At 45.0% G+C, this 13,890-nt stretch overlaps 1 protein-coding gene across 4 annotated transcripts in view; it reads left to right on the forward strand.

Moving 5' to 3' along the window:
- Window positions 1–13,890, forward strand: part of PGAP6 (post-GPI attachment to proteins 6) — a 960,879-nt gene that overhangs the window by 227,309 nt on the left and 719,680 nt on the right. The window lies entirely within an intron of this gene.

The raw sequence follows: 13,890 nt of genomic DNA on the forward strand, positions 1-13,890 counted from the left end.
TGCTACCATTAATTGAAATGAAGGGACAGTCCGTTTTAGTTGGACATGTCTACTCGCCTTTCTTGTGTAAAAGGTTCTCTCAGTTTTCCTGAAAGGTGAACGCACACTGCATGTGTGATAGAGTATCAGTGAATCAGCTTGTCTCCCTGACAGGAGAGAATCCATTTCAGCATCTCCATGTGCTGGAGGGCTTTGTGCAAAGCCAGTCATTTCTCCTTTGACCTGGGAGCCTGCACTTTTGCGTTCCATCTCATTTGCTAGTGCTGTGCTGTAGAGGGTCACAGTGTCCTGGGGGTGATGGTATCTCAGTCCACCCTCTGGAGTTGCCTTTAGTTAGCCTACCAGGGTGGTCCCAGCTCCACATGCTTGTTCTGCATTTCTAAAGAACTAACCTGCTATATGTGCCCAATGAAAATCTATACATGAGCTAGATGGAACTTGAGCAGGAAAGTGTCCTTTTGCTATGGCCCCAACATTAGCTGATCATAGAGTGGCCGTGCAGTAACCGATGGAGCAAGCCTCGTAAAATGCAAAATGTGCTAATGGGCTTTAGTCATCAGCTCTGAGGATACATAACTGGCCAGCTTGACCATGACTTTATTTTTCAAGAATCCATAACCGACAATGAAAGGAGCTGTACACCAGTACAGCTAAGGAATCATTGAGTTTAAGCCAGAATCTGCTAACTGCTATCCTCTCACTAGGGATGGAGTCTAATGCCAAGATTGATGGTGAAGGGGTAGCTGGACTGCCTTGAGAAGAGAGTGCTGTGCTTAATTGGGATGAGGTTGCTGCATTGCATGCTGCAGATGAAGCCTTCCTAGAAAGGCTTCATCAGCCTAGCTATCTGAGGACATTTTGGAGTTTTGGATTAGTAGCCTAGGACAAGAGGTCGTCCAGCTGTTATGCAGGAAGTCCTTTTGCTATGCTCCAAGGGAAGAATTATTGCATGTTTCGGTGTGCCTTTCTTTGTTCCTGAACACACAAAAGCGCTGCTGTGAGACCTGTGTGTGCCTATAGTTTCCGCTGTGAGACGTCGACAACTTCCTCTGCTGTATCTCTTGACCTGCATAAGACAGAAATCGATAGGTGAGGCATAGAGAACCCAATGTCCCAAACTACAGTAAAGTCCATTGACCAGTTGCAGAGATCAATGTTTGACTCCCCTGCTTGAGAACACTTTAACTGTGCTAATGGCATGTGGTTCATATCTCTGGAGCTGTGGTCTTGGTGGAAGACAAATCCAACTACAAATAGTGATTTCTGAGATGTAGTGCTTTTTCCCTATAATTGCCAAAGGTCTGATATCCCAGGGTCTACATGCAGGGAACACTATCAGTCCCTTAACATTGTGGACTTTCATCTATTGCACACCTCATCCTAACTTTGTTGTCTAACAACATCACCAAGTCTGAATGGGCTCTTCCTGCAATTTTGCAAGATTTGTATAGGTTTGGCTCTCAGCTGCTTCTGTACAAAAGAAAATCTCAGAATCCTATGAATCACTAATCTAATCACATCACCTCCTTGAGAAACCATGTACTGCTCTGCCACGCTATCTTGAGAGTCAAGTGCTGAAGGGGGTGCCCAGTAGCCCAATTTTGGGTCCAGGATCCAGTAGGACTGGTCCCAGCATACCAGTGTGAATGATTACATTTATCACAGTTGAAGCACATTAACCTCTGATCTGCCTCATTGTACATCAACTAGACCTTGCATGCCTGCTACCAGCGCTTCATGACAAATAGTCTTACTAAAGTCACTCCTGAAAACTTCCATCTTGACTCTTCTTTAGCAGTCACCCGTAGCTAGTCCAACCTCGACAAGCTGCTGTACGTCGATTGTTGTGCAGGCACATTTTTTTTAAATGTATGTGACCAGAAGGTGTATGCCAGTCACATTCACATCTTTATAGCGTTTTAAGGATTGCAGGGTTTGTTTCTGGGCTTTTTTGTAGGTATCAGTATGTATGGTGTGCAAAATTATCTTAGTCATAGCATTCACAATGCTTCTGTGCCATAAATCTTAGATCTCCATCTGTTCTTGAGCTTCAAAAGGGAGCTCCAGATCCTTTTTCCGATGCTTTTTAGACCGCTCTTATTAGAGTTTATTGCGAGAGTAAAGTGGTGTAGGCCCAATAAGTGTTTCTATTCAATTTTTACAACATTAACAATATTGGTCTTTGATGAAATCCATTTGTTTCGTCCATTTCAGGATGTGTAGGCCATTTTTGTGTATAATTGCACATGTTTCTAAAAATCCTTATTTGGGTTAATGAACTCTGTTTCCATCTTCAAACGTTATCACTGACTAACCTTTTATACAGTCCTTGAATAAGTGTAGGCCAGAATTGTGGCATTCTATCCATTATAACCTTCTGATATCTACTGGGAAGGTAACACTCCAGTACATACCAGTGTTGTGCGTCTATAAAGGTGTTACAAGCCCACATCCTAACAAATGTCATGGACGGTGCAAACAAAGGATTTTTCCCACACGCCACTGAAATGTCAGGGTAAGTTGCATTAATGTTGACCAAAATGACCACCTTATACCCACAAAATAAATATTATCAGTATTTTGAGCATATACCCATTTTTTGAAATTTTGCTTTACTGTCAACCCTTCCGAGTTTAAGGGCGACCAATTACAAAGACCATTGCACCCTTTCTTAGTACTCTTGGGGGGGAGCTGTCAAACCTACCACTGTATACCACAGGTGTGTACACTTTTACCTCAGGCTGGAGCAGCAAGGCATCATTGAGAAGGTATCTGGGCCAACTCCCTTGAGGTCACTGTTGGTAGTTGCCCCAAAGCACAAGCAGCCAGGTGCCATCCGGGTCTGTGTGGACATGAGATTCCCCCAACACAGCTATTCGACAAGAGCTCCGTATAACCCCAACCATGGGCAACATCATAGCTGACCTCAACGGGGCCCACTGGTTTTCAATGCTTGACCTGAACACTGGATACCACCAGGTAGAACTAGACCCTGAAAGCAATACAGAACCACCTTTTCCATGCACGTAAGACTGCAGAGGTATCAGCAATAAAATGTTACATTGCATCAGTGCTGGAGTTGTCCCAAAATGCAATCTGCAAGACAGTATCAGGACTGAAAGGAGTGCTAAACATAAGCAATGACATCCTTGCTTGCTCCACAACCCTGGCCGGCCACCGCTCTTGCCTCAGAGCGACCCTCCAAGGCCCGGAGTTTTTTGGGCAAGGCCACGTATTGCAGGTGGATAGTGCCCAACCTCACAACCATTTCGGTCCTTCTCAGAGTGTTAATGAGAGTAGTCACGCTGTGGAACTGGACTGAATAGGCTGATCAGGCATATGGAGACATCAAGAAGGTCCTACTGAGAGACGTAACAATGTTGTACTTTTGACTCACAGAGCCCAACGGAACACCTTGTGGATGCCAGCCTGGTGAAGGTTTCAGCAGAACTTCCCCAGGAGAAAAGCCAAGGAGCTTGTGTACCTATTGCATGCGCCAGCAGGGAGTTGCCAGCAACAGAGACTCAATACACCCAAAGCGAGCTGGAGGCCTTTGCCATCCCGTGGGGCTGCAACCACTACCACTTATACTTATGTGGTCGAGAATTCAGGGTAGTGACAGACCCCAGGCTGCTGGTAAACCAGTGGATCGTAGAGAAACCATTCCCTGTGGATAGAGCCCTGAGCCATACAACTGCAACTATATCATTTGACAGTAGTCTATCAAGTGGGAGAAGGAACCTTACAGATTGCCTATCCAGGAACTTAAGCCTGAGTCTGCCAAGGATGGACGAGATGTAGAGGCAGCAAAAACATACATGAGCACGTGATGCACGCTCCCTGCCCCATGGCCATGTATTTAGGAGGCATTCAGTCATTCACAGCAATAGACACTTGCCTACATAGGACCACTCACGTGCTACAGACTTACCAATGGAAACGGTTTCTGGAGGATGTCTGGGGGTGGAACCCTACTGATCATGTAGTGACGTTGCAACTCTGGAGGGTGAGAGGGGAAATCAGCATCATGATGGACAGATTGCTGCTGTGTGCCCGACACTTGGTGGTGCGTCAGGCTCTGTGGGAACACGTGGTGGACCTGGCTCACCAAGGCCATCTAAGTTCTGCTAAGACTAAGGCAGGGCTTCAGACAAAATACTGGCTCCCAGTGGTGGAGGAGAAGATGAAGGCCTGCCACCTGTGTCAGATCACAGGTGCATCTCCTCTCTGGAGACTGGTAAAGACTAAAAATCACTGCAAAGAACCATGGAGCATGTGAAGCATGGTTTTTGACAGCTTCACCACGGGTGGCAGATGGTAGTCCTTGGTGACAACTATTCCAAATACCCCATGGTTTATGTAATGGCCTCAACCCCATGCACCAGCATCCGGCTCATGCTAGAGAAGATCTTCACCATGTTTTAGACCTCCACACCTCCTAAAGATGGACAGTGAGCAGGCCAATGACGATGCTGAGCGGTTCATGCAGTCCTTAAACAATACGCACGGATTGGCGTGGCCCAGAACATATTGTTTCAGATTTGTGACTACATCCCTGCGGGGCCAGGCTGGACCCCTAATGTGCCTAACTCACCTGCTGTGCAAGCCAAAAGGAAAGCGTCCAACGATTGTGCCAGCAAAGTGCTACTAGCCTGCATATAGAAGAGGGGACCTGGTGATCATCCAGGACCGGCTTTCTGGATAGAAGTTCAGAATGCCATTCAAAACATCTGTAGCAGGTTCTTGGATGAAATGGCACCATGATAACCGCCTCTAGGGGGCAGAAGAGGATAACCAAGAACATTTTGTGGTTCAAACAAGTGAAATTGATGGATACTACAAACAGGCAAGTTGAGGTGGACATGGGCACGGAGACATCAGATGATTGGGCAGGTGAGCAGCCTCTGTTGTAATACTTCTTCTGCATCTGCCATCACTAGAGATAGACCAAGCTATTCCCACCTCAAATTCAAGGGAAGAGGCCCCCTGAAGCCCAGGGCCAGCGACCTGATACCAGATGACCTAGGGACAACCAGTGAACAGATGGCCAGCTAGGGATGCACTTAAAACCCAGTCTGTGGCCTGATCATTTCATTGATTTGCACCCACATATGTTCTACAGTTTGTTTCAAGTCTTTTTAATGCACTGCAGTTAACTCTTTAGTCCTTTATTCATCAGCGCTTCCAGACGTATTCTAAAAACAATTCGGAGGCTGTTCATGTAATCAATGTTTGACACACATCTGGTATATGCATAATGGTGGTTGCCCAGCAACGTTTCAACATTAACCGTCGGCGGAATTTCCCAGGGGTTGATTAAAAGGAAAGTTGAGTGCACTCACCACTATAGGACAGTGATTGCAAAGGATCTTTGTTTCTCAGGGGTGTGCTTTGTGTGAATTATTACGTCAAACTTCATTGTATGCACACCATAATAGGATTTTTGTCTGTTCTATCCACAGCTAACACAATGAGCAGAGTACAAGGACCACCCACTTCCTCTATTTGTAGCTGATCCAGGTTAGCCTCCATTGAAATGGAGATTCTGGATTCATGCTTTTACCAACTATTTTGAAGTACTTGATGTTTTAAGATTTGGACCTGAAAGTTAAAAGTACTTGTTTGTTGGTACATCATCCAGGATTTGAAGGTCAAGCAGTGTTTGTAAGCTTACCACTTTTTGATAAACATCTGTGTTTGTTGCGGGGAAACGTCCATGGCAAGAGTTTGAACAGTGTTCTGCAGCACAGGAACATGGCCTGTGCTGCAGGGAAGAAGAGGAATGGAGCGCAGAAGGGACAGAAATGGTGGGAAGTGGGAACTGCATGAGCCTCAAGAGTTGGTGCACTGCAGGAGACTTAAGGATTAGGGGTCATTGCAGTAGCCAGTGTAGCTGAAGGGGTAATACATTCTGGAGGGTGAGCATATGGAGGGCTTGAGAGGTGCATCAGTCAGGATTAAGGTAGAAATTCCTAAATCTTGGGAGGGAGAGGGATCTGCAGGAACATTAACTGAGGGAGCACTGGGAGAGCATGAGGGAGTGTGGAGCAAAGAAAGCTGCAGCAGAGCAAAGGGAGTAAGTGCTACAACATCCTCAATCTTTTGAGTTTCCAAGGCTGATGAGATTGAGAGGTTTTGAATGGTAATCCCCTTTAATTCAATGCTATCAATGCATTTTTTCAGTAAAGGAAGGTTCTCAGGGCAAGTGATCAATTCAGGTCAATGGTAGAGATTTTGTTCAATTGATGGGTGAAAGTGAGCCCTTGCAATGTGACTCTCTATAGAGGAGGGTGAGTTGAGAGGTGTGACAGGAGGGAGGGTGTGGAGCAAGAGTCCGCTCTTGCTCTCTCTCTCTCTCTCTCTCTCTCTCTCTCTCTCTCTCTCTCTCTCTCTCTCTCTAGCTCTCTCTCTCGCTCCCTCTCTCGCTCCCTGTTCCCAAAAAAGTAATCACCCAAAGCACTTCAACTTTAGAGTGGGTGATGCAAAAACATTCTGCTCAGAAGGGGCTTGGAGTTATACATTCCGACAACCACCGGTATAAATAATGAGTTAGGGAGTTCAAATTTAGTTCTTTAACTTACATAATATGGTTTATCGTCCAGATGGTTTATTTCAGTTTATTTGCATGCTCTTAGGCTTAGCCTCACTGGCTTCTGTTTTGCAGTAGTTAACCCCTTAACTTGTACCATGGTCTTTTGCCCGAGGCACTTTGGTGAATGCTGATTGGTAAGAAATGTATGGCTCCCTGCTGATTGCAGAAGTTTTCCTCGCAGACATATGAAGAAAGTGTGCCTTTTTAGGAGAAGTTTGAGGTTAGCAGGGCATTGTAGGTGAGAAAATGTTGCAGATCCACACAAAGCACAGCCCTGGACTCCCCCAGGTGTCTAGTTTTCAGAACTTTCAGGGTCTGATAGGTTTTCCTAGATGGCAGCATACCCAAGCCCAAAAAAGTGTGTCTATTCACTATTAAAATGATTTTAATATTGGGAGTTAGACACACGGGCAGCATAAAGACTGTTGGGGTTGGAACGCAGCGGATGTTAGGATGGGCCAGACCCACACCATTATTTTATTTAAAAAATATATTCCTGACATATAGTGGCCTTTCACAACCAAAGCCACCCCCAGTCCCCTCCCCCCGGGGCCAAATTTGACCAAACTTCATAACTCGGTGGGTGGGTATTGAATTGAGCAGGGGGGGTCAGCAGTTTTACTGGAGTTGTAAGGGGGAAGATAAAGGTGCTGGTGCACTGTTCTCCTTATTTGAAGCAGTGACCCCTTGGTAGTTTAACATTTGTACAACCTCTGTGGAAAATAAGAAGGTATCAAGGAGGAACTATTCAATCTTCACAATAAGGAAGAATACATAGGAGGATGTATGTTACTCCTGAGGATATGAGAGTAAATATTTATTATTGTACTATGTGAATATTCATGTATTTTTTTGTAAATTGTAATCTGTTTGTATTTATCATTTTTGATCATGTGAGGTGTTTCAATTGGAGATCATAAGAAATAAATAATTTATATATTAATAAAGAGTGTAAATGTATATTGACCGATCCTCAAATTTGATGAAGATGTTTTAGTTAAACTAAATGGTATGATCCAGTGATCATTTGTTGCACTGTTAATTTGCTAAGTGATATAATTCCTTGTCCCTATGGATACCATTTTTATGTGTTAGTTGATTGCCCAGGTTACGTAGGGCTGTGGGCAACCCCCCCTCTCCTCTTTATGTGAATGTTTGATAGCACCTTGTGAGGTGCGGGGGTTTTTTGTTGAGTTTTGAATACTCATTTGGGTAGTGTGAAGATCACTCTCCACCTAGGTATCCATTTACACTTTGTTTAGTTGTGTGCCATAAGTATGACAAAGCCCTTTATGGTATGTTATAGTGAGATTCACATTAATAAACTACTGCAGAATCCCTTGTTATTAAACTGAGATAAGGAGGCCTCCACAAACACCAACCTAGTTAAAATAGAAAAATTAAAACAGTTAAAAAAACACATTCCTACTCAATTACATGTGCAGATCCTGTTAGAACATTTGAAGAACAACCCAGTTGCTTTGGGGTTGCAAGTAAAAAATGCCCCTGTTACCTTTATTTATGACAGACAATATTTATTACAATTCAGTGGAGTAGGTACTAACTTTTCCACGGATTGGCTGGCCTGCTATATAGATACAGTGCTTCGAATCAGTGAATCTGAGTTGAAGGAGATAGAAGTATTAGAAAAAGAATTTGGGTAAAACACTAATATCCAGAATGCAAAAAAATCTTCTGGAAGATGTAGAGAAAACAATTTCTGAATTTAAGACTCTTGCTGTCCAACACAAGTTCCATGAAATATTAAGATTTACAATGTAGAAAACACATATCCATATTGTAAAGAACATTCATTCAAGAATAACTCCCCTACCCCGTAACCTCTAGTTCTAGGGCCGTTCCCCCACAAACAATGTATAACTTTTTCCTAATCTTCATCAGACTCCAGTCAGGAAGGTGTGCCACCTAAAGTCTTCCCTCCCACCCCCCAGTCCTAGTGCTCAACCTTTTTTTGGCAGAGGCAGCAGGGGAGGAAGGGGAGGAGGCAGAGTGAAAGGATACGCACAAGAACGTATCACTGCACCATTTATCTGATAAGGAAATGTCTGCATTAAATAAAGGACTCTAGTTTGTGGCAGTAACATTACAAGACCCTGTTGAAACAAAAACTGAAGTCTTACAATTTCTGTTCAAAATCTGATTGAAAGTATGTTTTGTTGATAAAGAAGACACTATGGGGGTCATTCCGACCTTGGCGGGTGGCTACCGCCATGCGGCCGCCAATGCGGCCGCACTCACGTGGCCCCCATTCCAACATTCCCGCTGGGCTGGCGGACGCAAACCAAGTTTGCACCCGCCGGCCCAGCGGGAATGAGGCCGCAACACAGGAGCCGGCCAGCCGGCCAGCCGGCCAGCTGGTGGTGTCTCCTTGTGCTTGCTAGCTGGTGGACCCTTTTTGCCCTTGGCAGCTAGTGCAGGCACAGTGGCAGTGCTGACGGGTGTCTCCTTGGAGCCTCTCACACCTGCAGTAGCTGCAGAAACTAAGGGGCCGTGGACTGGGTGGCTGAGGTGCTGGCCTGGGTTCTGCCCACCCCCGGCCCGAAGCAAAGGATGGGGGGGTGGGGTTTCAGGGAATGGTTCAAGGGTAGAGGGGAAAAGCCTTTTAGGGACACTGGGGCTAGAAGAGGGTGAAGGTTTGGGAGTGGACGAAGAGGGAGTGGTTGTAGGAGGTGTCAGAGTCACCAGATCCTCAGGGTCTGCGCACGTTCCCAACACGTCCACCACTGAACAGCTCCAAGACTCTAATAGATAAATCACAGAGGCTAAGAGAGTTCAAGAGGGGAAGAGGGGATTAGGAAGGGAAACAGCTGGGAAGGAGACCTGTAGTAAGAAAAAGGTTAGAACACACAATATGAAAATTATATCTCCTGAAATCAATACTAGACTATGATTCTAAGCATAGTCATTCTGAAAACATGAACAATCTAAGAATTAAGTTTAAAATTACTAAGTTTCAAGATGGCCGGATACCTGTAAGGGAATCAAGATGGATTCAATGAAAACTTTCTTAATCAAGTACTTTCCTTTACATGAGAATCAGAAAAACGTTCTGACTAAATTTTAAACCAGTCATATAAATTCTTTTTTGAGAATGCATACCAGGACCATACAATATTGCATCTAGACACTCTGATCTTCTGTGTACTCTTAAAATGTTTCAACACAAATTGCGCATATTGTAGATTTATATATATGTTCGATGGCATGTGTAGTTGCAGATACACATGCTGTGCACATCCCGCCATCTGGTGTTGGGTTCGCAGTGTTACAAGTTGTTTTTCTTCAAAGAAGTCTTTTTTTCGAGTCACGAGACCGAAGGACTCCTCCCATTTCGACTCCATTGCGCATGGGCGTCGACTCCATCTTAGATTGTTTTTTTTCCGCCATCGGGTTCGGACGTGTTCCTTTTCGCTCCGTGTTTCGGGTCGGAAAGTTAGTTAGAATCTCGGAAAAATCAACGGTATTGTTTGCGTTCGGTATCGGGTTAGTTACAACAGATCGACACCGAATTAAGAAGAGCTCCGGTGGCCCTTCGGGTTTTTTTTCCATCCCCATCGGGCCTGGTCGGCCCGGCCACGTGTCTCTTCAAGGCTGATGGAACGGACCCCATTCCGCTTCTGTCCAAAATGCCATAACAAGTATCCATATACAGATCAACATCTGGTCTGTAACTTGTGTTTGTCACCAGAACACAAGGAGGATACTTGTGAGGCCTGTCGAGCGTTTCGGTCCAGGAAGACACTCAGGGACCGAAGAGCAAGAAGTCTGCAAATGGCGTCGGCGCCGACAGGACAAGAGCGTTTCGAGGAGGAGGAAGAAACATTCTCCACCCAGGAGTCGGACTCTGAGGAGATCGATCCCGAGGAAACGCCTAAAACCGTGAGTAAGACGTTGAAACCAAGAACTCACGAGAAAAGCGCTAAAGCCCAGGGGACGACACCGCCAACAGGCCATGGCTTAACCCGAAAAGTAGGTGACCGTTCATCGGCACCGAAAAAGGGCGAGCTAGTGTCGAAGTCGTCCGACTCCGGTCGAAATACCGGCACACAGCAATCTCGGGCCCGAGATAGTGGCTCAGAGAAGATTCGGCACCGAGACAACGGCACCGAAACGGGTCGGCACCGAGAGAGCACGACGCCGAAAGTAAAAAAGGTTTCGTCGGAGCCGAAAAAAGCAGCCGAAAAGGTTTCGGTACCGAAATATCCGGCCTCGGAACCGAAAACAAGTTCCTACACTGAGGAACAAGGACTGTCCACACAAATGAAGACACATAGATTTGGACAGGAATTACAGGCAATAGAGCCAGATCACACACAAAGACGGCTCTTTATTCAAAAAGATACAGGGAAGATCAGCACTCTTCCTCCAGTCAAAATGAAACGCAAGCTTGCCTTCCAAGACAAGGACAAACAGCCACACGCAAAGATGGCTAAACAAATAACACCGCCACCATCCCCACATCACTCTACGCAACCATCACCGGTAGCCACTCCACCAGTGATGCAATCCCCAACTCATACAGGAATGAGTCAAGATGACCCTGACGCATGGGACCTTTATGACGCACCAGTGTCAGATAATAGTCCAGAATGCTATCCAGCTAAACCATCGCCACCAGAGGATAGTACAGGCTACGCACAGGTGGTGTCAAGAGCAGCGGCATTTCATAATGTCAGCCTTCATTCAGAGCCCATTGAAGACGACTTTCTTTTTAATACACTGTCGTCCACACACAGCCAATATCAGAGTCTTCCTATGCTACCCGGAATGCTAAAACACTCCAAACAAGTGTTTGAGGAGCCTGTCAAAGGGAGAGACATTACTCCAAGAGTAGATAAAAAATATAAACCGCCACCAACAGACCCAGTGTACATTACACAACAGCTAACACCAGACTCTGTTGTAGTGGGAGCAGCGCGCAAAAGAGCCAACTCTCATACTTCAGGAGATGCACCACCTCCAGATAAAGAAAGTCGCAAATTCGATGCTGCAGGCAAAAGGGTGGCGGCACAGGCAGCAAACCAATGGCGTATTGCAAATTTGCAAGCTTTGCTAGCCAGATATGATAGGGCCCATTGGGATGAGATGCAACACCTTATTGAACATTTACCCAAGGAGTTCCAAAAAAGAGCGCAGCAAGTAGTAGAAGAAGGACAGGGTATCTCCAATAATCAGATACGGTCAGCAATGGATGCTGCAGACACAGCTGCTAGAACTGTCAACACAGCAGTAACAATAAGGAGACATGCATGGCTGCGTACATCAGGATTTAAACCAGAGATACAGCAAGCTGTGCTGAATATGCCATTCAACGGACAGCAGTTGTTTGGGCCGGAGGTGGACACTGCGATCGAAAAACGTAAGAAAGACACTGACACTGCCAAAGCCATGGGCGCACTGTACTCCCCACAGAGCAGAGGCACATTTCGAAAGACACAATTTCGAGGGGGGTTTCGAGGGCAAACCACAGAAGCCACAACCTCACAAACAAAGCCCACTTACCAGAGCCTGTATCAGCGGGGAGGTTTTCGGGGACAATATAGAGGGGGACAATTTCAAAGGAATAGAGGAAAGTTCCAAAGTCCCAAAACTCCTCCAAACAAGCAGTGACTTCAAGGTCACAAATCCCCAACACATAACACCTGTGGGGGGGAGACTAACCAAGTTTTACAAACATTGGGAGGAAATAACAACAGACACTTGGGTCTTAGCAATTATCCAGCATGGTTATTGCATAGAATTTCTCAAATTCCCTCCAAACATCCCACCGAAAACACACAATATGTCAAAACAACATATAGATCTTCTAGGACTAGAAGTTCAGGCATTGCTACAAAAAGAAGCAATAGAGTTAGTACCAAAACAACAAATAAACACAGGAGTTTACTCCCTGTACTTTCTGATACCCAAAAAAGACAAGAGTCTGAGACCTATACTAGATCTCGGAACATTAAATACCTACATCAAATCAGATCACTTTCACATGGTTACATTACAAGACGTAATCCCACTGCTCAAACAACAAGACTACATGACAACACTAGACCTAAAGGATGCATATTTCCATATACCAATACATCCTTCACACAGAAAGTACCTAAGGTTTGTATTCCAAGGGATACATTACCAATTCAAAGTGTTGCCATTCGGAATAACAACTGCACCAAGAGTTTTTACAAAATGCTTAGCAGTAGTAGCTGCACATATCAGAAGGCAGCAAATACATGTGTTCCCGTACCTAGACGATTGGTTAATCAAAACCAACACGCTAAGACGGTGTTCACAACACACAAAATATGTCATAGAAATCCTCCACAAACTAGGTTTCTCAATCAACTACACAAAGTCACACCTTCTGCCTTATCAAACACAGCAATACTTAAGAGCAACAATCAACACAGCAAAAGGGATTGCCACTCCAAGTCCACAAAGAGTTCACACATTTCACAATGTGATACAGACCATGTATCCAAATCAAAAGATACAAGTCAAACTAGTGATGAAACTACTAGGCATGATGTCTTCATGCATAGCCATTGTCCCAAACGCAAGGTTGCACATGCGGCCCTTACAACAGTGCCTAGCATCACAATGGTCACAAGCACAGGGTCAGCTTCTAGATCTGGTGTTGATAGACCGCCAAACATGCATCTCGCCTCAATGGTGGAACAGTATAAATTTAAACCAAGGGTGGCCTTTCCAAGACCCAGTGCCACAATACGTAATAACAACAGATGCTTCCATGATAGGGTGGGGAGCACACCTCAATCAACACAGCATCCAAGGACAATGGGACATACAGCAAAAACAGTTTCACATAAATCACTTAGAACTGTTAGCGGTATTTCTAGCGCTCAAAGCATTTCAACCCATAATAAGCCACAAACACATTCTTGTCAAAACAGACAACATGACAGCAATGTATTACCTAAACAAACAGGGAGGCACACACTCGACACAGTTGTGTCTCCTAACACAGAAAATATGGCATTGGGCGATTCACAACCACATTCGCCTAATAGCACAATTTATTCCAGGAATTCGGAACCAGTTAGCAGACAATCTCTCTCGGGATCACCAACAGATCCACGAATGGGAGATTCATCCCCAAATACTAAATACTTACTTTCAAATGTGGGGAACACCACAAATAGATTCATTTGCAACAAAAGAAAACGCAAAATGCCAAAACTTTGCATCCAGGTACCCACAAGATCAGTCTCAGGGCAATGCGTTATGGATGAGCTGGTCAGGGATATTTGCTTACGCTTTTCCCC

Source organism: Pleurodeles waltl, chromosome 10 (genome assembly GCF_031143425.1).
Source record: "Pleurodeles waltl isolate 20211129_DDA chromosome 10, aPleWal1.hap1.20221129, whole genome shotgun sequence".
NCBI classification, from domain to species: domain Eukaryota; kingdom Metazoa; phylum Chordata; class Amphibia; order Caudata; family Salamandridae; genus Pleurodeles; species Pleurodeles waltl.